Raw genomic sequence first — 22,526 nt, 5'->3', positions numbered from 1 at the left:
TCCTCGCTGAGGAGAGGGGAGAGCACTGCACGTGCCTGCCTGTGGGCGGGAAAAGCGCCCCCGCCCATGCGCAGTGGCAGCTGGGCGGGCTCTGGGAGGGGCGGGAGCAGCTGCTCCGCCTCCTCCACCATTTAAAGGGACAGAGCTCCCCTTCGGTTTGCCGCCCTGCTCCCCTCCTCAGAACCGGGAGAGGGCGAGTGGTGACCGAGTGAGTCCTTGCCAATTTGGGCCTTTTCTCTCCGCGCTGCAGACGGAGCAGAGCTGCGGAGCTTCGGTTATTTTCGGCAGGTTCCGGAGCCAAGAGTCTCCTCCTCCGCCTTTCTGCTCCCCGCCCCTTCAGCCCTTCGGCCAGTTCCGCCGCCGGTTCGGCTTGCTCCGCCGCCGGTTCGGCTATTTCCGCCCACCCTTCGGATAAGGTCGTTAAGTTCCGCCACCACTTCGGCAACTTCCGCCGCTTCGGTCGGAAATGGCCGAAGACGTGAGAGATCCAGCGGTTTAGGGGAGAAGACCGGCCGGCTTCTCGGAACAAACCAACTGTGTCCGGATCGGGGGGGGGGGAGCAGGGGAGGGCGGACGAAGGGGGAAGACAAGGCAGCGGCTATGGCTCCCCCCCCAGCCACTCGCGGAGGGCGGCGCAGCGGGCGCCGGGACCGCGGCTCCGCCAGGAGGGTGAAGTGAGGGCAGCAAGAGGTAGGCTGGACCGCACCACGTACGGGGTGCGCGGGGAGAAGAGCGACTGGCGGCGGTAGCACACCCCCCTGCCACCACCCCCGGGGGAGCCCGTGGGGCCGGGTGAGTGGCGGGAGTGGTACAGTCCGGAGGGAGCCCCCCCCGCCCGCCCTGAGGCGGCGAGGGGGGGGAGGCCTTCCCTCAGCCCGGCTGGGGCGTCCCTGAGGGGCAGGCCGGGGGGACAGCGTCCCTCAGGGCTGGGGACACCGGGAGGGGGGGCCCTCGCAGGGTGAGGAACGTTGCGGGGGTCTCACAGGGCGAGGGACGCTGCCGGGGGGGTGCCACAAGGCTGGGGTCCCTCCTGGCGGGAGGGTTGCGACAGCACCTGGCGCCGCTGACAGGCTCCAGCCTTCCCGCCTGCCCTCCTTCCCGCCTCTTTCAACTAACTCCGTGAGGGGCCGGCGGCCCGGAGACCCCTCCTCGTCCCGTCTCCCCTGGCTGCCTGCGGCATCTCCTGCGCTTCGAGGGGACGTCGCCTCCCCCGTGGCCGGTGCGGTGCCGTTCCTCCCGCTCTGAGGCAGGTTTGGGCATGGGGGCTTGAGGCCTAGCGCCCGGTCCGGGCTTCGACGGTCACCGAAAGCGCTGACCCCGACGCGCTTGTTGCCGTCTCGCAGGGTCGTCCCGTGTCTTGGAAACTTGACAAAGCCGTCACGCTCGCCGCTGCCTGGGGCAGCAAGTGCCCCCGGATCGGTGCGTGTTCCCCATTGCTTGTGCTGGGGTTTTTTGCCTTGCGAGATGGTGAGGACAGAACCGGCAAGGCTGCTGTCTCTGGGCTTCTCAGCGTTTCTGGTATGCTCATGTTATGCTCCTGTGAATTCTTTGCTGAAGTTGAGGTTCCTGTTATATGTTTTTTTCCCAGCTGTTTTCCCCACGTGAGGTCTCTTCTTACTCAAAAACATAGGGGTCTTTCCTCAATCAAAAACCTTACCAGTGTGGGGTTAACGCATTGCTGCTGACTGCCTAACACCCCGTTATGCTGGTACAAACCCAAACAATTTGGAGCCTGGAGGAGCTGGAAATTATTAAAATGGTATTAATGATTCACAAAGATGCCGAGAAGCAAAATGTGCTTTCTAGATATGCTGTCCTGTTGCTGTGTGTATTAAAATTCAAACACTGAGGTTCTCATTGGCTAGTTTGTGGTCTCTTGTTGCTTATGGTGCACCTGATAAAGCGTGTGTGTTGATATCCCGATATGATAGCGTGGCTTTAAAATTTCTGGGTTTCCGTGCTGCAAGTCTGACATCTGTATGAAGAAGATTAAATAACTTTGTTTCCTGAAAGGGGTGTCACATGCAGGCGATTATCTTACAGATATTTCTGTTTCCGTGGAGAAATGGGAGTTTGCATCGGTTCAGCTCAGCGTTAAGAGATTCTGGAGCAGAGGTAACTGACTGCCTTCATTTGAGCACCGTACAGCCAAATTCTTCTGGCAGCTCAGCTGTGGTACAAACAGTTCTTGAACTTCTTGATGTCTTGTTGCAGAAGGGAAGTTCAAAATAGTTTTCTGAAATTCCCTAATTTTTCAAGTGGAGACTGTTGTTAGCTCGTGTTTGTTTGCATGCGAGGATGGATTTTGGTGGTTGTCAAGTCGGAGCAAAAGCAGCAAATTAAAAAAAAAAAAGAAAACCATGATTGTTGAATTGCCTTTGCTTTAGACTGTTTTTCAACTGTGTATGGCAAAATTGGAGGGTTGTTTGTGTGCTGTTAAGATGGGATGGGAAAGATCATCATCATCATCCTCTTCCCTTGAATATTTGTAGTGTGGATCTCTGGGACTGTTCAGCCGATGAACTGAATGTTGTTGATGCCTTCCCAGGGCCTGCTTGCATATGTGGAGCCAGGGCCCATCCTGAGTCTGCTTTCCGTGACTATTACACCTTGAAATGCCATGATACCATCATCTTAAGGTTTTAGAGTTTGTCTCTCTCCTCCTGGCCCTGTGTATTTGTTCTTTTTTCCTTTCAGTCTCTGCCGCCCGATTTTTCTCCTTGCTGTTTGACTCCTATCACCTCTCCCAGTTGCCTCGCCTGTTTTCCCAGGGCATTCCTCCCCCTGCCCACAATGATCATTCCACCGGGGTGGGAAACGCAGCTAACCACATATGCTAGCTGTTTGAAGCCAAGATCACAGCAGTCAAATGTGAATTGGTTCCTAGTCCAGAGGCAATTTTTCTGCTTTGGATACCCCACAAAAACACTGAACTGGAAGGGACCTCCTGATCGTTGGATCTTGTTTCCCCATCAGCAGATAGGTTTTCCCAGTGCTTGCTGTCTCACTTCTCTACCTGTGACCTCTGCTAAACACCCTTTTTTTGGGGCAGGAAGAGACAGTGAACATTTTAAAGCAGTTCCTAACTCTGGGGTTTTAACCCAAGGTGGAATTTTTGCTGTTGCTGTAACGAGCGAATCCTAACCCAGGCTGGGATTCCTATGTCTTAACCAGCCAGCAAGCAAAATATGTGGGGGTTTTGTTTGCTTCCTTGTGAAAAAGGCAAGTGATACTCGTAGGCATATTTAGATATATGCCATTTCAGTACGCATAGGCTAGTATGTGGCTAGGCAGTAGGGGAAGCGTTCACGTGGGATTTGGGGCACAGAGCTGGGACTTGCAGTTGTCTCGTAACCTGTGCTAACACAGGCTGGGCTAAAGCTAGCATGAGTACGCTTGCAGTTCTGTGCTTGCAATTTAGACATATCCTCAAAAGCAAAGAGGCCATAGTTTTCTTCTTGGAGAATACCTGAAAGTACTGTTTACTGGGGATTGTCGTGGTCGAGTTTGGCTCCTGCAGGTTAGGCGGCTGTTTGTCAGATGCAAATGATGTTGGTGGATGTTGCCTGAGAAGAGGTGCAAAGCCAATTTGGGGTTTTGGGGTTTGTTAGGAAGGATAAAGACAGAAACACGTACAGCTCCGTGGCTTACAGCTAATCGATCCCTGGATTGCCTGGGCGTAGGAGGCCTTGAGCGCTGGCCAACCAGGTAAATTGATGTTATTACACAGCAGTTGCAGGGCCAGTTTTGAAGTGCAAATTGAAATCCCATTTTTGTGAAATCATAGCTATTAGTTAATTGATGTCTCTTAACAGCAAGAGCAGTTTAGAGCACTGACTAATCTATCACAGATGGATTTGAAAGGACATTTTGTAGCTTCTGCCTTGACTTGCTGGACATTCCCTACAAGACTACAGCAATTTTAAAGCAAGTTCCAATATCTTTTTTTTTTTTTTTTTTTTAATTTAGTGTTTGCAGAGGAAGTTTACGATATCCAGTCTTTCCTACAAGTGCGCAGGTGTGCTGTGCTCCCTCTGCTGGCATCTGCCCCCACTAACTCGTGGTGAGTGGACATTGGTTTCTCAGGGCTGTGTTGAGGTAACCCATAACACTACAAAGTGACCTGTCCCGCATTGATAAAATCAAGTGAAATAGAGAAAATCCAGACTCATAAATCAAGCAAATCAATCTTTTAGGACTCCCTCCCTGCTCCCCGACAAACATAAAACTCAAAAACCATCAGATAATCTGTAGCCACTAATGGATGTAAAAGAGTTTTTTTAACGTGTGTGTTTTAACGATTCTCAGAATTTCTGCCCTTACAGTCAGCTTCTTAAATGGTTGGGATCTCGTTGCCTGGAGCTGGGGGTGTGGTTTCTCTGTCTATCCCCTGTCCTCCCCCTTGCCCATGAATTTTGGTGCATTAAGAAAGTGTGTCACTTTTCTAATGCAAATGGTTGCCTGAGAGTAGTATCAGAAGGGATTAACGAGTAGTATCACAGGATTAACCCGTGAACGTTAAGAAACTTTCTCAAGTTTCTTCTAATGCAAAATGCTAATAACATTTTTCACTGCACAAATAACATTTTTATTTCTTTTTTAATGTCTAGTTTCCAGCTGGTTAGCCTTTTATCTGTCTTGTTTCATAAAATGCTTTCTTCTGTGATTTAAAATACTTGCAGGTATCTTCTTACCTGACTTTCTTCCTAGGGATAGTGGCAGTGCAGGTAGCCTGAGGTTTGTTTCCATTCCTGTTGCGTTTTGGTATGAGTGCTGCTGTGCTAAAGTGTATGTTCTGACATCTGACTCTGTAGGATGAGCTTTCTTACTGTTTTGTGCTAGCCCTTCTGTGTAAGATGAAAGGATTGTGGAGCTGTGTAGTCGTCTTAAATCTATGCCAGTATATTGGCCATCTGTGAATTAATTTGAAAGTGAATTATATTTATTTGAAAGCCAAAATGTCATAGAGCAGGAAATAAATTGTTCTACACGTGTGTCGTCTTCCTTAGGGGACGCTTCTCGACGGGTTGAGTTCTTTCGAACTCCAGTCAAATGATGAATTCAAGGTTTGCAACTTGATGTGGAAATTGGGTCCTCTGCTTATATAAGGGCAGTACAATTAAAACCATCAACGCCCTCCATTATGTTGTCCCATCAACACATCTCAATTTTCGATGTGAAGATAAGCTTTTCTTCTCCCCGTCCCATATGTACCCCACCTTGTGGGTCCAGATTTGAATGTGATGGAATTAAGCACGTCACTGAATGTGGGAAAGACTTCTTTATCTCTTCCTCCCTTGATTAAATGCCTCCGCATCATATGTAATGCAGGAGTGCATCAGGATGAAATTTGTACACGTCTTTTAGTGTTTCTATTATGGGCACAAGGAAGTAATTATATTGCAGGTCTGCTCTGTGTAGGCACTTAGTGGGAAGTGATGTGTTCTGGACTGTGTTGGTGTTGAGTGGAGTATATGCTGTGGAGTACTGCTGACATGCAGATGACGCCTGGAAAAGGTTGGCACGAAAGCGTTGGAGCTTGTGACAAGAAGAGCTGCCAAAAAAGTGGGGAGCCTCGGAGTCGAGAGCAGAGCCTAAATATATAGAGCAACGGTGTGAGCCTCTTTCTAAGGGGTCTATAAAGCCTAAGCAAAGCAGTCCTGAATTCACTCTTGGGGAACTTGTAAGGGTCTGCAAATAAAATAGGTCAGAAACCTTTGATATAAGTGGAGTAGTAACATCAAAGCGGTGATGTGTAACCAGCAGGTGGGCAGAAGACAGGACAGTGTGATCCTGTCTTCCTCGTTCAGAAGTAATTCGCTGGCCAGAGATAACATGCGATACAGGAGCCCATTGACTCCCAGAAATGCATTGTACATCTAATGATATATGTCAGTGAATAGGTTAACATCATTCTCAGATTATTAATAAAGATAGCAGTCCCATAGCAAATGGGAAGAAAAAAAACCCAACCCATGCATTGCTTAGGTAAGATATTTCTTTCCTTAGGCATCTCTCCTGGGAAGACCTTGGTACTTGTAAATGAATCTGCCGCCTACCTTGTGTACCTTCATTTTAATGTGGGGATTGAGGAGGAGCCAGCTATCGGAAAACCAGCCAGAGATGGATGCGTTGGAAAGTTGCCACTAATTACTGTGGCGTCTGACAATTAGCTGTTGTTAAGCCTTTCCTTGCAAGTTCTCAACTGTGCATCAGGAAACAAAAACAAAGACCTGGAGAAAGGCAAGAGCTGTCCTTGTAGTGATCTGGAAAAAAAAAAGTTCTGGGTGGTTGTTATTTCGTTGATCTTGCTAAAAGCAGAACATAGCGTTGGTTCTGATGTGGTTGCTTTCTAGCGGAGCAGGCGGGATTTGATGGACCCAGAAGATCTTTGGTTTTTTGCTGTCAGGCTCTGTCGTAGTCTGCAAACTTGTTACTCCTCTTACCTATAAAACAGGTTTGAGGCTACCTTACTTCACGGGAAAGCTGTAAATCAGAAATGTCTGCAAAGTGCTATTGTTGATGTTAATCTTAGAATTCTTAACAAAAAATAAGATTTAATTAAAAATAATAAAAAGATTCAAAGAAATCTTGCAGTTAGTTTCTCACGTTTGCCTCCAGGGTCTTCTGACTTTGTTTTTAGTTTGTGGCAGTGATGAATAGCACCAAGCCTTTTGCAAGTGTCTCAAGGGTGTAGTTAGTTAGGAGTAATGATTGAGCTGGAGCTGGCAGGTATCTCCAGGCTTTTGTACAGAAGCTAATTTGCCCCCAGCCCCTCAGGAATCAGACCTGCTCTTTCTCTGGAAATGACTTTTACTTTGCCAGGACAATGACGATTTTGATTAGAAAGGCCAAGCAGCGCAATTATTTCTTCCTTTCCAAAGGAGCTGTTGGGGAAGATGTTTTTGCGTCAGTTGAATGTCTGTCGTACTGAGCCTGCATTTCAGACAGTGTTACTCAGGCAGCAAGGCCCCCAGCATCTTCTGGAGTGGTTTATACAAGTACGACCCAGGCTTTGCACCGACTTGGGTCTCTGTATAATTCCATTGACTTGGAAGCGGTGACATGTAATCTCTAGACAGATCTCGAGTCTGTTTTAATATGCCTCGCTGATCTATAATACATGCGCAGACACGGCAATCCTTTTGGTTACCACCGAAAGCAGCTGTATCTGGGACAGAAAGTGGCAGCTGTTTGACAAATGTAATGGAGTAGGTATTATAAAAAGAGCCAAAGTGAATTTCTTCTTCTTAAAACCGATCAGAGCAAAAGCAGCATTGCCAATGTTTCTCGCGAGCTTAATGCTGCTTTGCAGGGCCGTCTTGCTTGGACGCTTTGCTGTCCCTGTACCTATTCTTAGCCTGTTTACCAAAAGCTGTTGTGTGCGTATTGGGGGAGCGCTGTGTTAACTCATACTGTGTACGGACTCTTTGTATGTTTATGCAGAGCTTTTTGGGGAGGGAGGGGATTATACCCAAGCTCTCCTGTCACCTTCCCCTGCTTTTGTGCTTTATAAATCTGTAGGAAATAGAGGTTAGTGTTTCCATAGTATCTGAGCGTATCGCAGTGCTTCTGTGATGTAGGGAAGTACTGCCCAGTTCTTGTTGACGCTGGCCTTTGGAGTCAGGATGCGTGACGTGGTTGAACTGATTCCATAGCTTGCTGCTGGAAGGGGTGGCCTTGGTCCCTTTCCCTCTCTCAGCTCTGCAGTCCTTGTCATTTATACGATGCCTCAGTGAGGTGATTCGGTTTGATAATCCAACAGCAAACTGCTTGTGGGTGTTTTGGGGGGAGATGGGGGGTTCCCTTAGCAGTAGGATGGGGGGGAAGTTGCTAGGCAGCCCTTCTCCCCTTTTCTTACTGTTAGTTTGCTGTCTTAATGTTCCTGCATTAGGATATTGCTGTCTTGAGTCCAGCCTGGCTCTCCCAAGATGTGAGATACGAGCACTATAAAAAAATATTTTGATATTTTTACCCAGCTGTGGTACTCTGAATTTTGCTGCTCCAGGGCTATGAGGGATCGATGCCCGGTACGAGCTGACCTGTTTCTGTTACTCCAAAGGCAAAATCAGAGACAGAGCAGCGAGAAGCGGGGCTTGCTGCTCCTTTGCTGCTGGAGGGGATGGTAGGGATGGGCACCTGCTACTTAAGGAGGGCAATGTGCTTGTCCCCTTCCCCTGGCAGCGACAGGAGCGGCTGAGCATTGTACGGCTTGGGCAGATGTAGAATAGGCGGTGGCACAGTGACACAGCTGCTGTGCTGTGTCAGAGGTCTGCTCCAGCGCTCTCTTATCTTTATCGCAAATCTGGAGCCTGCTCAGGACCAACGAGGGCAATTTAATGAAGCTGGGGGACTCGTTATAAATGAACGCGCTGAATGGACAAGAACGGTTCGCTGTTGTATATGACTGTGAAGGTCACTAGAATAGGATGCTCATTTTTCAGTTCCTGCGTGCTGCTGGGTGAAACCGAGGTTTGTGCTGACACACGCAGTTCCTGTTAATGGGGACTGGAGTTGCACTGAAAGAAGAAAATGCCCCGTTTTGAAGGCTGCTTGGCAGTGAGACAACTGGAAAGACTTGTGGTATTGGTACAAATCTTTTCAGGCTTCGGCGCTTCTTTTTATTGCCTGACTTTTTATTCTGAGGCCTTCTTACTATGACTTCTGCTCTTCGGTTTTGAGAAGTGAAATTAATAATTTCCCTTATTTCCCATACATGGGAAGGAATGTCTTCATTCTGGCCCAAGTTTAACGGCAGATGAGATCTGTTTTGGGAACTGCGTTATGCAAAAGCAGAGGGAGAGGAAGAGGAGACAAACAGTTGTGTGGCCTTCTCGCTTTGAAATGCAGTTTTAATGGTTCCCTGGTATTCATATAATTATTTAACTGGCTATGCGATCCTTGGGATTATTATTCATTCCAAGCAATAATTGGAGCAGTAAAGATGTCTTGTTAAAGTGAAAAAAAGAATTGGCATATGTTGTTTTCAGTATTGCATTTTAGTAATTGTTTGCAATGACCTTTTGGAATCGCAGAGAGAAAATTTGTTTGCTTGACTTTCTCCCAGATCAGCTCCTGGCTATCTTGATATAGAGCAGAATTGAGCTGTTTTGTTTTTTTTTAATTACATTCTGACAGCAAAGCCTATTCTTCTGCGTGCATTACAGTTCTGGCTTTTTTAAAGGTTAAACTGTCTTTAACAGGACTTCCATAGATGTAGTTTTCTGAAACTTTGGGGTTTTTTGTGTTTGGGGTTGGTTTTTGTTGGTTTTTTTGTTTAATCCAGAATTGCTTGTCCTTGGTGTTATTTCAAAACAATGCTTTATTTATTTATTTTTTTAATCTACGGAGAAAACTCTCACTGTATTTTTGGATGTCTAGAGGCGATGATGAAATGTCTAGAGATGATGAAAGGGCTGTGGTTTGTTGTTGGATTTTGTTTGGGTTTTTGCTTTGGTTTTTTTGGTTGGTTGGTTGAAGTGTTGGTGGTTTAGGGTGGGTTTTTTTTGGTTTTTTTTAGCTTAACAGGTTGTAATGCGATTAGGTCATAGAACCTTACCAGGTTTAGAAGAAGAAAATTGTTGTTGTTTTGTGGCTTTTTTTTTTTTTTTTTTTTTTTTTTTTACAAAGTTTTAGCAAAGGTCTTGTGAAATCTTGTTCCTTGATGTCACTGGATTGTGGTGGCAGGCCACTGTGGGTTTGGTATGTAGGAAAATGTCAAACATCTGAGAGGGCCTCACTCTACACAAACTGTGTGTCTGTGTGAAACCTGCTCTTCTCAGGAACGAGAGCAATGGTTCCTCCTTTTACCCTTTCGAAGCGTCTCTTCTGGCATTCTCCCTCTTTCCTCTCTAAGATCTGACAACTCTTGAGATCGAAGGGTCGGAAAACCAGATTGTGTGAAATCTTTCAGATCGACTCAGCGTTTAAATATGAGTTTTCACATGAGAGCCCATTGCACCGTGTCTTTTCCAAAGCTGTACTTGGAGAGGCTGTGAGAGCCTGGTCCTTCAAATACACCAAAGCAAGCTCTGTGAAACAAGCGTCAAAGAGCAGGTGCTGCAAAATTAGGGTTCTGCCAAGTTTTGCGAAACAAAATTGCACTGACGGAGATCTGCGTCTCTCAAGGGAAAATAAGTCTCCAAAATGAGTGTCCAAGCTGGAGCAAGAGAACAGACACTGAAAATATCTCCAGTAGCTCAGTTTGCAGCTGGTCCTTCCCTGCCTCTCAGTCTGGTCCGTGAAGGCAGTGTCGTATCTAGAAGGACTGAAATGCTGGAGTTATTTGCGCAGATGACAGAAAAGAGTGGAAGAATCAAATGGGACCCAACCACATGTCTCCTTAGATGCACAGTGAACTGGAGCTGGGCGAGCAGAAGCATGTGTGATTTCAGCCCCCTAATCAGGCTGGGTATTGCACATCATAACTCGAAAAAGTGGGCTTTTCATCCTTGAATCTGAATAGACAGAGCTGAGGGGCACTCTGTATTTCCTGCTAAATTCTAGATAGGATCTTCTACTGTTTGAACTTGCAAAGCAGTTTAGGTGTGTGCTTCCCTGCTTGCAGGGCTCCTGCAAAGAGTTTGATCCACCCCTTCATTTTGTTGAGTCTGTTAGGAATGAATGATGTTCCTCAAGCTGTGCACACAAGAATGGTTTAGCTTTAGAAAAAAAAATTAAAAAAATCCCCTGCAAACAGATGATGTAATGCCAAGCCCCATGTTTAAACAGTAGCTAATTTGCCAGGGGATAAACCAGAGTTAAATCTGTCAGGCTTTCTAATTCCTAGATTCAGCAGAGCTTTGTTCTTTGTGCTTTCAAATGCAGGATACGTATGCGTGTCCATTGCTGTCGGTGTGATTTCCTTCATCTTCTGTAGCTGAAGAGTTTGTCCATGGGCGAGAGAAAATGTTGCTCTAAATCTTGATATGTATCTTTTTGTTTTTAAGTTTTACTCAGTGACTGAATTAAAAACAAAACAAACAAAAAAAACCAAACCATTTTTTTCAGTGAGCTGCAGTGCTGCAAAACAAAGTTTCTTTTGGATTTGGATCTTGTGTCCTTGCAGGCACCTTCCTTTCGCCAAGGTTGGCTCCCTGCGAGGTCCCAGGGATGCTGCTGGCTGGGAGGCTCCACGCTCTGCAGCTGGTTTGGGCTGCACGTGGACCGTTTACTTGGTGTTTGGACTCTCCTCTCCCAGACAGTTATATACAAAACGAGGAACACTTAGTTTTCACCCATGTAGCTTTAGTTTTTATGAGCAGCTTTCTCTGCTGGTGGCAGCTCTGACCCGTGTAATGCTTCATATCTGCTGACAGGAGGGGACTTACTGCGGTTGGTTGTGTAAGAGGGAGGTTTGTATCAACACTTCTTTTCCCCTCCTGGGATGCTCTGTTTATTGGGATTTTTTTCACTGACCTATTCCTTTAATCTTCAATTTTGGCACCATTTCCCAGGGCTCGTGTGAGCAAAGAACTTGGACAGCTAGCAGGATGAACCACCACACGCAACAGGGTTAGAGAGATCCAGAAGCTTTAGTATCTGCCTGCAATCACGGAGGAGGGGAAACGCTGCTATCGTGAGAAAATGAAGTGGCAATTTAAGGAATTGCTTCTATTTTCTCTAGCTTTTTATATCGAAAAAGGAAAAATGTCAATCTTCTAACTTGGAGCAGCTTCATCTGAAAGTTGACATCTATTTCTTTGCGATGTCATTAACCAACTTGGCATGCTGGGTGGTTTCAGCAGTTTTTCTTCCTCTAAACAGTGCTGGCAGAAAACTCTGAGAGCGAGTTGCGCTGACGCTGCGCTTGGTCTGGAGATGTTGCTCTGGAAAACAGTCACTTTGGGAGAGATCACATCTGTGAAGAGACGCTGCTGACTCACAGCATCGATATCTGCTGGATTGTGCTTGTTTTAAACAACTGGATTTCAGAAGCTTATAAGATTGCAGAAGGGGGTGGGAAGCTGAGAGACTGTCCTGCAGTTGATGGTTTCTTATTTTTTCCATGGTTTCTGTTGAAAACTAAGAGTAGTGGGCCGGTTGCAATTTATGGTGAAGTTGTGCTTAATCTGTTCTGTTTATTATTATTTTATTCCTTGTGCTCTGCTTGCTGACTTGACTTCCTCCTCTTTGGCATTATTTTCACATAAATCCTTTTCCTCAGAATTTCCTTGTTCTCTGCCAGCTGTGGAACAGCTGTGAAGATACCAGAAAACATTAACTGCTCTTAAGAACTGCTCAGAGATGCATGGTTTTGCAATGGAGACTGGATTTAGCTGGAGCTCCTTGTATGGGCTGAACTGCCCTATAGCTAGGAGTGATGGGGATGTGTTGAGAAATTGTGGACTGGTTCAGACAACAGGCCTTTTGTTTGATTGCCTTAGCAACCCTGCCTCTCTGAAAGAGGAGATGTTCTCACTCACACATAGCGTCGTTCGCAGGAAGGCTGGGTGTTTCTCATGAAGCAGGCCTGGTTTGGCGGACTGATCTCTGGGGACACTGATCCTTCTGTTCCCTCAACCCCTTTTTTTGACAACAGGAGATCTCCAGCCAAAAGTCTGTGCGTATCTAGTGTTTGTCCCCCAAACCCCAAGCAGTGTGTTCTACTGTCTCTCATCCTTTGCTATATCTGCTCCTGTGAGCACGGTGCGCTGAATTTAAATAAATTGTAGTTCTTGCTAAATATCTGACAAATATTGACTTAGTCTGTGGTGTGAGCTGACTAAGCTGAAATTAATGGTGTAATTCTAGCTTGTTTGGCACGTGTATATAGGCAGTTTCATTGCAGATGGTAGAGCAAATTAGGATCTTACCTTGACTCCATCTCAAGGGGAGGAAAGAGAAGCCTCGGGCTTATAATGGCAGTAAGGAAAGACTTGGCAGAGGCGTGGGGGGGAGTGTTTGTAAAGATGTTATTTGAGGGTGATAAAAACTCTTCCTAATGAGTGAGGTCATAAGGCAAAATTGAGGAGTTGTTGTTAATTGTGTGCTATTAGAGATGTCTTGAAATGATCTCCTGCGTTCTGGTCCATTGCCATACCCCTGGGATAATTTTTCTTCATGTGTTGAAAATGCGATCCAAAAAAATGAGACAATCTGGCTGGCTGAGGCTTCGACATAGATCAGCAGACACAGTGCTGGTATCTGCTGGCTTCGTGTGTTCTGTGGAAGCTTTACCCCTCCGTGGAGATAAGGGTATCTGGAAGGAGACCGTGGCATCTCCTTTCCTTGGGTTGAGGAGATATGGACAACTCCATGTGTTTTTGAGATGCTACTGCAAAATGACAAAGCACTGAAGTCTCCAAGCAGACAAAGAAATGGAGATGCAAAAAGGTGTCTGAAGTCATACGAGTCATCCGAATGAGCTGATGGCAGAACCGGAGCTAAAATGTGCAACTTTCCTTGTGTTTCAGAGCTACCGCGCAGCCTGTCCTTCAAACTCTTGTTTGAGGTTGTCTCTGAGGGGTTTGTTGCTGGCATAAATAAATCTTGGGATTGATAACAATAAAGATGCAGCTTCAGGACCAGTCCTGCTTGAGTGACTGCAGGGATCTCACTGCTGGCTAGTACTGTGAATCTGGTGGAAGCTTATGTAAATGGTGAGCTCATGAGTTGTTTTTTTTAAAGACACCTTTTTTTTCTCTTCTCCCCACACCCCCCCCAGCTTTTTGCTGCAGTTTCGATGCAGGCAGTGAGATCTCTGTTGTAGCTTTGAGCTTCGCGGGAGCTTTATGCCTACAATTGATCAGTTCCTAGCTGATCTTCAGTAGCCCAGAGAGCAAATGTAATGCAGCAAATTCATTATATGCTAAAATATTTATCGGATTACTGTAAAGGTCATTGATGGCAATGAAGGCTCAGTACAATACAGTCCTGAATCTTTCCAAAGATGGTATTTGTCACCACTCTCTTTTGAGAGCAGTGTCTCTTAAAGTACTTGGAATAACTTATCCTTGGCACATGCTTTTTGAGGTGTGTGCTTGGATCTTCCATAGGTCAATAAATAGCTGTTCACTGCGTCTGAAAGTTAACAGCTGTATTTAGTTTTGTTGTATGTACTCTCACAGGCAGGCAGAAAAGGAGTTTTAATCTAACCTTGTACTTTTTTGCTTGATTTAAGTAATTTGCAGAGTTGTGTAATAAAATCTCCGTGATCTTATTTCTATTAAGATTATAGTAATCTAGAATTGTTATTAATGCTGAAGGGCATTTTTGCTCGTACATGTGTAGGAGTGAATTACTTGTTGCATAACTTGATTTGGAAAGATAGCAATGAAGAGGCTTCTCGGCAATGAGGTGGGCTGTGATTTGCCTTCCCCTGAACCACAAAATGAAGTATCATTTGGCAAATGGATTCGGGACTGCGAGAAACCTCTCAAACCGTTTTCACAGGTGCATGAGTGGTGGTGCGTGACTGTTCCCTGTTGGAGGGCCCTGAATGGTGTAGGATATATGACTGACCTATTTGCTGGTAGTTTTAGCATCTGGCTAGGATTAGTTCAGCCAGCTGATACCCAATTCCTTCTTATAATGATATGTCTTTAAGCAACAGTTAGATGATTGGATGCTGAGGAGCATTTTGGAGTCTGGTCTTGCAAATACAGCTTGTTAATTGAAGCTACGCTCGCTGTCAAGGCTGCCTTTTTAAGTTCTGCTGTCTGTCCTCCTAACGATATTCCACTCTCTCTGGCTTCTCATTGACTGCAGATGAAGCGCCGACTGCAGTCTGCCTCTGATCCTCACTTTGTTAGATGGGGACTGCGGTTCGTCTGCCAAGCTGTGGCTGCTGGCATGCACATTTGTCACCTGTGGCCACTCCTCTTGCTGTGATGGGCTCTTTCCTTGTCTCACCGAGAATTTTGCTAATTGGAAGTGAGCATTGAAGGGGCCGCGTTTATTGTTCGGTGTCACGCGTAAGCTCTTTGCCTGAGTGTGCGTTTCAGGCAGCTGCATGAGGTTCAACAGCTTTGTCTGTCATGATCAGACAGATCTCTAGATAATCTAGAAAATCTCTTGATTATGAGGGTGGAAAATAATAGGCTTTGATTTACAGATGTTGCTGCACAAAAAGTGCTTCTGTGAATTCTCTGAATGGCAATATCTGGGTATGTTTGGCATCCTCAGTTTCCGAGTACATCCATTTTCTGAACATATCCTGAATTTCTGTGTACTTTTCTGGACAGTGTATGCAGTTACTCTCATTTGTAACAGGGACAGCTGTTTTACAGACAAGCAGATTATTAATAATTTTTCAGTAGCATTTTAAGCCAAGTTGAGGGATTATATTGGGTCAAGAGTCCTTGAAGTTTACAGTAAAAAAGACAAAGGATGATAGAGGCTATTGATGTTTGTCTAACTTTACAGGCAGGGTTGAAAAAGGGAAGGGGATGAAGCATATTTTGAAGTAAATCCTCTAAACACCTTTTCCTTCTCTCCCTTAGGAAGTTGTAGACAAACTTGAAACCATTTTCCAGTGTCTGTACCTCTAGGAGTGGTGGAAGGGGGAAAGAGATGCAGCAGGCGCACGTATCTCACATCTGCAGCTCGTGGTGGCTGTCTGGGTGAGGGCGCACCAGCAGCAGGAGCGTTGCAGGTATTCGTGAAGGGTGTTGAAGTATTTTCTCCTTTTGGGCAGAGAAGCTCTCTTGGTTGTAGACTGACTGACAGATACGCAGAAGATTAGGAAATGTTTTCAAAACCGCTTGAAGTTGTGGTAATCTGGAAAAAAGAGATCCTGTGGTCTCTCTCTCCTGGCTGTGTGGTAGACCAGATTGGGAAGTGATCGGATTGAATCTAAGCTTTCTTCTGGTTTGTGAGGTTATTTGTAGTCTCAAGTTCGCCATGCAGCCACACCGTGCTTTCGCTGGGACAAGGAAGAGGAGAGATGATGGGAGGGTTGAAATACTCTCATTTTTGTTTGAAGAGCTAATGAATTTATGGTGTTAGCGTCTTTGCTGTTTAAGGTGAGGGCAGCATTCGAGTGGGAGACGTTTAGGTTGGGACTCTTTTGTACAGATGCAGGTGTCTACAAAGTTGTGTTTTGTTTTGTTTTTTCTCCTTTCTCTGAGGTCTGCTTTATAGGCAGCGGAGAAAAACGACCATTTCTGTAGCACAGTTCATCTTGTCCTAAGTAGACATCTGGAACCAATCAAGTTTTATGTGACCCAGAAGTGCCTGCTTCATTTGCTAGCTGTAGAGAGAGCCAGACCAGCTAGCTTAGGTGTAACGGTAATCGGTTGTGGCCCACCGCGACACCGTATTGAATGAGAACTGGCTTATGCAAGGCCAAACCTTGGGTGCCTGGGTAGTTTTGGAGACTGTACAAGCTCCTCGTAGTTGCGACTTGCTCCTTCTCAGAAAAAGGAAGAGCTGATGTGGTTGCTGGATCTGATTATACCACGTGGTAGCGGGTCTGAGCTTTGAAGCATGTTTCTGAATGTTTTAGTGAGAGTCATTGTGTGGTGGTTCAAATATCGATGAAGAAAGTTGAAGGGCTTTGTTTCACTCTCCTGACCATGGAAAGATTGGCCAGTTTGTCAGCTCTGATCCACTCGCAAGGGAAAGGCCCAGCTAGATGGGGTGATGTCCTGGTAGCAAGCTTGGGAGGGGTCTTACTGCACTAGCAAAGGAGGGAACGAGATAGCGCAAAGGGTCTTTTCCCAGTGATTTTTGTATCTCTGATCAAATGTGCATTGGTGGAGGAAATCACACTGAAAAGGACCACAGAGCTTTTTGTTTTAACTCTCTAACTTAAGCCTAGATCATACAAAGCAAACTCTCCTAGCCCGTGAAGGGGGTTTTGTGGAGGAATAAAGCTTATTGTCAGCTGCGGTGTTCAGACCCTTGGGAAATTGTGACCATTGTCTGGGCTATTATTGCTTAATAAAAGCTTTGCATTTCCTCATTCAGGGTCTTGAAAATCTGGTTCTATGCTTTTAAAAATAACTCAGCGTGAGCCACAATTGGGAGCATTCACAGAGGAAATTCTTCAGCCCTTTAAAACAAAGTGAAGGGAGGGGAAAAAAGCCCTCCTTAAAGTGCTTTTACTTCTTCGTGAAGAGTGAGTGTGTCTGAGCCATGCTTCCGCTATCTGGAGGAAGCACAGTGAAGCGAGAGCCTGGTTCTGCTCCTGCTGAAGGTTTGTTTGCCTGCAGCCTTCACGGATTTTGGATCCAGTGCTATCCCAGCAGGGGAACCTGGGCCGGATGCACTGAATGCATCCTCTTGGGATGGAGGGGATGGCGTACCTCTCGTGGATGAGTATCTCTGGGCAGGTGAGTGGAATAGCATTCACTGATGAGGTTGATGCGTTTTGTGCTTGATACAAAAGGCGGAAAAATGTTTTTCTTCCTGCTTGGGACAGAGGCCACTCCAGAAAGGGTAACTTTAGGCAAACTGAAACTGGGTCACGCGCTGAAGGATGTGCAGTATTTAGGGCACCCACTACTGCAGGCTCTGCGCTGGCTTTGGGGCGCTGCCTCGGTGCAGACACTGCTGCGGGCTGTGACGGGGGTCACAGGTGGGGGGCAGAAATGGAGCCAGCGCTTGAAGTGGAGCCAGCACGTATTGCAGCTAGCCTCACTGCTGCTGGGATGCTGGGCAGAGGCATTTTGGTTATTTTGAACCAGCCAGCGCTGGAACGGGGAAGGGGGCAGAGGAGGGGGTGCTATGGGCTCTGCAGTGTGCATCAGCCCTGAAGTTGGCTTACCTGTAGTTTTTGCTCTTCCCAGCTTCTGCTTGAGGTTGTAGCCCTGCACAGAAGCCCCTGAACTATTTTGCAAATCCACTTTTGGAGGCTTGTTTCTTCCCCTGTGTGTGTTCTTGGGTTTATTTTCCTTCTTCTGTGGAAATAAATTATATTGCTTGTTTCTTATGTTCTGGCTTTGACTATGAGAAGCAATGTATTCAGTTTTTTTGTGTTGTGGTGGTGTGTTTTTTTTTTTTTTTTTTTTTTTTCTTTCTACAGCAAGCAGTGCAGTTTCTGCTGTTAAAATTTTCTGGACAGCAGTTGCTGCCCACGTACAGCACAGAAATGTGTGTTTAGTGGTTGCAAGGCATGCTTGCTCTGGGTGTGCCTTCTTGTTTTGTTCAGTGCAAGTGTCCACATATGTGGCTGGCCATAATTTATCATTGCCATTAAGCTAGGGAGATATCATTTACATTAGCAATTTGTGCTTTGTGCAGTGCAGAATTATATACATTGACTCTTGAAGTAGATTTTGAAATAAGTTTTCTCTTGGAGCTGTGTGTTTCTTGCAGGATAGGGGCCACAGCGTGAGGAGGGAGCTGCCTGGGATGACGCTGGGCTGCAGCAGTGCCGTAGAAGACACTTGGTAGCAAAGAGGCCGATGGCTGGGTGTCATGGTTTAACCTCAGCTGGCAATTAAGCCCCACACAGCCACTGGCTCACTCTCCCCGCAGTGGGATGGGGGAGAGAATCGGAAGGGCAAAAGTGAGAAAACTCGTGGGTTGAGATAAAGACAGTTTAATAGGTAGAGCAAAAGCCATGTGTGCAAGCAAAGCAAAGGAATTCATTCCCTCCTTCCCATCGGCAGGGAGGTGTTCAGCCATCCCCAGGAAAGCAGCATCACACATAACAGTTACTTGGAGGACGAACGCCATCGCTCCGTCTGTCCCCCCCTTCCTTCTTCTTCCCGCAGCTCCATATGCTGAGCACGACGCCATATGGTGTGGGACAGCCCTGTGGTCAGCTGGGGTCAGCTGTCCCGGCTGTGTCCCCTCCCAGCTCCTCGTGCACCCCCAGCCCACTCGCTGAGAAGCAGAAGGGGCCTTGACTCTGTGTAAGCGCTGCTCAGCAATCACGAAACCATCCCTGTGTTATCCACACTGTTTCCAGCACAAATCCAAAACGTAGCCCCATACTAGCTACTGTGAAGAAAATTAACTCTATCCCAGCCCAAACCAGCATGCTGGGATATCAGCTCAGTTTTATCGCTGAGATAGGTAATGAATTTAGGCAGAATATGCCTCTTCTGTGCCTCAGTTTCTCCACTGGAAAACGAATACAGTATGACTTGCCTTTTCACTGCGTTGGGCAGCTTGCAGGCTCTTCAAACTCTGTGTAATCAAGTCAGAAAATGGACAAATACAAGCACTGGAGAAAACCTTAACTGCAAGGTGTGGCGAGACCCTAGCGCAGGAGAGCGGTGAAAAGCCCAGTGTTCCTGTGTTTCCAAGCTGTGTTCAAGCAAGCACTAAGATGCCTTGGGTACGGTATGCTGCGAACTTCAGCATTAGTTGGACCGTTTGCCTACAGGCAGCGGTGCGAGCAGTTTGTTTTCCTTAGGAAGAAGGATAGAAAGCGTTTGTGAGTGTGTGCCTGTTCATTAAGAGCAAGCAGGAATTACTCTTCCTCCCTCTTACTGTCTCCTGTAGTGTCTGTGATATGCACAGGCCTGTGCGATGCAAGAGAATGGGGACAAGACACAGCCCTGCAGTAGCTAAATCCTGTCACACCTTTGTGTGGATTGGTATTAGTTGAAATTTTCTAGGTCAGGTGCACCATTAAAATGATATCTGTGCCTGTGTTTGGAGAATCTGCGGTGCCTATTTTCATTTACATCCATGTGACTGATCCAGGGCCATATGTTAAGAATATAACTGCTTTTTCTTTTTTCTTTTTTTTTTTTTAACCGTTGGTGTCTAAATATATCTAATAAAAATGCAGACTAGAGCTCTTTAATGAGGCGATAAGTCATTCCTGCCTCTCTTCTTTTTAAGACAAAACCACCTCACACACTGGCTTCTTTTTGTATGGACTTCTGCTTTGCATTTCTACACGTCCATCATAGCATGAAGCCTCTCACAAAAGGCGGTAAGAAAAGACTGCTGAACAGACCGTTTTGGCGTGCATAAACCTGAACTCTTGCAAAGGGAAACCCTCAGCTTTAGCAGAGGAAGCTGTGTGTGTGATGATAGAAAGTGTTTTGGGGAAAAAGAAAAAATAAAAAATATAGTGCCAACTAAGTTTAGCATGGTCTTGCATTGTACAGCTAAGACCAGGAGCCATTAGGAAGCAGTTTGCCAAGGGAAATATTTCCAGTTTTGTTCCTTCCCTTTGCAAAAGTCAAGTGGTGGAAAATTTCTTTTATCACTGGTACCTAACTTCTTCGTTGAAGTCGGCGGTCGAAGTTGTGTGCAGCAGCGTACGAGCGGCAGCTGGGGTGTGTGTGGCATGGCTGTGCACGGATGTACAGATACACCGTTTCTGATTGTGAACCTTCGGTTCTGGGAGGAAATAGCTTTGCTACAGGAACAGCTCTGGTTTGAAGGCACGTTGCTGCGCATGCTGCTGCAGCAAATCTACCGTGGTTGTGGTTTGACAGCTGAAGTCAGAATACGACTACTAAATCAGATTACGCTTGCACATGGTGGCCGGGTGTGAAATCCCGGGCGGCTGAGCGGCACCGTCACCGATGCACCGCTGTGCGGTCGCACAACGCGTTTTCTGGAACGGCACAGTTGTCTCCCCGGGTTGCCGTGCCTGAACGCTCGTTTGTGTCCCAGCGCTGCCGCTTCTGCCAGGACATCTGTCCGTGGGCTTGTACTGTGAACTGCATTGCTGAAACGTCCGAATCGGGGGGAAAGATACACTTTTTTTAGAAGGGCTTCTGCCTTTTTTCACGGCTCACAGGTTGATCCTGCATGTGGTCGGGGTGGTGACAAGCTCTAAGTTGGGGGTCTCTCCTCTCCAGAGAAGACTCACCATGTGGCTACACACTGAGACTTGCTTCACCAGGCTTAGAGAGGAAGAGGAGGAGGAGAGGGGAGCCTTAGCAATTCCAAGTTGTGATCAAGGATTGAAAGCCAGCGTTTTGGTGTAGAAAACAATAGATCTGTGAGTAATTGTTTAACCATGAAGTATGTCAGAACAGCTGAAAAAGAAGTTGATGAGTTCTCTGAAATGCCGGCCCACGTGAAAAGTTTCTGCGAGAAGGTAGTCAGGGTTGTGCTCTTTAATTTAATGACCTCTTCAGATGGGCAGTCAAACCCTACTAATCAAATTTAGCAGGGCCTTGCATAGTAAGAAGTGCTTTATTTACAGGCTGCACAGTCACTCATAGACACTGAGGCACAATGATAAATTATTTAACTATAGATATCCAAAGAAGCGAGCCAGGCGCCTGCTGGGCCGCATTGCCTCTCTGCTTCCCAGCTTTGCACATTCTCTCACTGGCTAATTCACAAAATCCAGCCGTTTGCAGAAGTGGTCTCTCGGTTATTAATGTTAATTAGCAAGGTTCTGCTCTATGAATATTCCTGTAGTACGCGCTTTCAAAACATACAAAGTGCTAAGCTCTTCACCCGTGTAACGAGCGTGTATATAGCTATATTGTTAATTAGCAGCATCCCTCCGAGGACGCGTGCCCCTTTTGGGAATGGTAGTTTTGGTGTTTAGCTGTTTGCGGCAGTTAGAGCAAGTCCCCTCCGAGACTTGCTTGCAGGCTTGTGCCGTAGTCAGGTTGTCAGATTTTTGGCCTTTGTTTTAATCATTAGTTTCTCCTCTGTGCATTCTACTTACTAAGCAGTGCTGTTTTTAATATTAGTTATTTTCAGATTTGCCATTAGTACCTTGGTTTAATCAGTGCCAACAAAGCACCTGACTTGATATATGTTCCAGGTGGGGGTCGGGATTTAAGTATTCTTCAAAAAAGCTTTTATGGTACAAGAATGGTGCTCCTTGTGCCGACAACAGTTTTATATCTCTGCCTCTTAATAACCATCCTGTGATAACACCTTATTCCTCCGACTTACACAAACAACTCTGTTCCAAGGAGAAATTTCCCCCTGAAAGTGTAGAAGTGCCATTTGTTCTGCAAAGTCCAACTGGGGCTTTATTATTGCTCTGACTTAATATCCTTGCTGATGGGATGCTCCCGTTGTGGGTGTAACGTCTCTGAGAGATATCCTCTCTGTACAACTCGGCAGAAAAACTTCCTCCCCCCTTGTTTGAACACCGAGGGCAGTAGAATGGAAGATGATGATACTCTTTGCTGTATAGGTAAATAGTATGGCTGTAAGCGAGAACCAAGTTATACTTCAATTTTTATGCATGTTCAGGATGAAAAAGCAGTGTGACATCAGCAGGTCTTTCCAGAAGAGGAGGGTTGTTCTCAAATATGTATGCTTTGTCCCTAGTTATACGTTTTCGGTATCATCCAGAAAACTCTTGGTTTTGCTGTTTGATTATAATTTGCATTTATATTGGCAGCCTGAAGGGGAGTCGCTTGCGAGGGGAGATGGGGCTATATGGCTCGACTCTCTTGCAGATCTGGCTGAAAGTAATGGCATTTACATAAAAACCATTAGCTCTGTTATTGATAAACATGAAAGGAATCCGTTTCATTTAATTTTCTGGTGAGGAGTCTTTAATATAAGCGTACAATAGCACTGCGGTAGTAACATTCCTGCCCCCCGTCCCTCCTTACTGACCTCTTGTTGTTTTAAAGGCAAGTTTTGATTGGGATTTTGTTGGAGTTATTTCCATCCAATTCACTGAAGTA

The 22,526-nt window shown here is 46.0% G+C and overlaps 1 protein-coding gene across 2 annotated transcripts in view; it reads left to right on the top strand.

Annotated features, from left to right (window-relative positions):
• Positions 1 to 547: 547 nt before the first annotated feature.
• The window catches only part of EXTL3 (exostosin like glycosyltransferase 3), a 135,532-nt gene continuing 113,553 nt past the window's right edge, over positions 548 to 22,526 (top strand). The window contains exon 1 of one of the 2 annotated variants that reach the window (XM_082307701.1): positions 548 to 690. The gene's annotated coding sequence lies outside the window, so the exon portion shown is untranslated. Of the gene's footprint in view, positions 691 to 3,983; positions 4,064 to 22,526 lie in introns of those variants that run through there. The other variant, XM_082307702.1, reaches the window with a different exon arrangement.

Source organism: Platalea leucorodia (assembly GCF_965183815.1).
Source record: "Platalea leucorodia genome assembly, chromosome: 3".
Lineage (NCBI taxonomy): Eukaryota > Metazoa > Chordata > Aves > Pelecaniformes > Threskiornithidae > Platalea > Platalea leucorodia.
The sequence above is the reverse complement of the archived record's forward strand: the minus strand, read 5'-3'. Positions and strand labels throughout refer to the sequence as shown.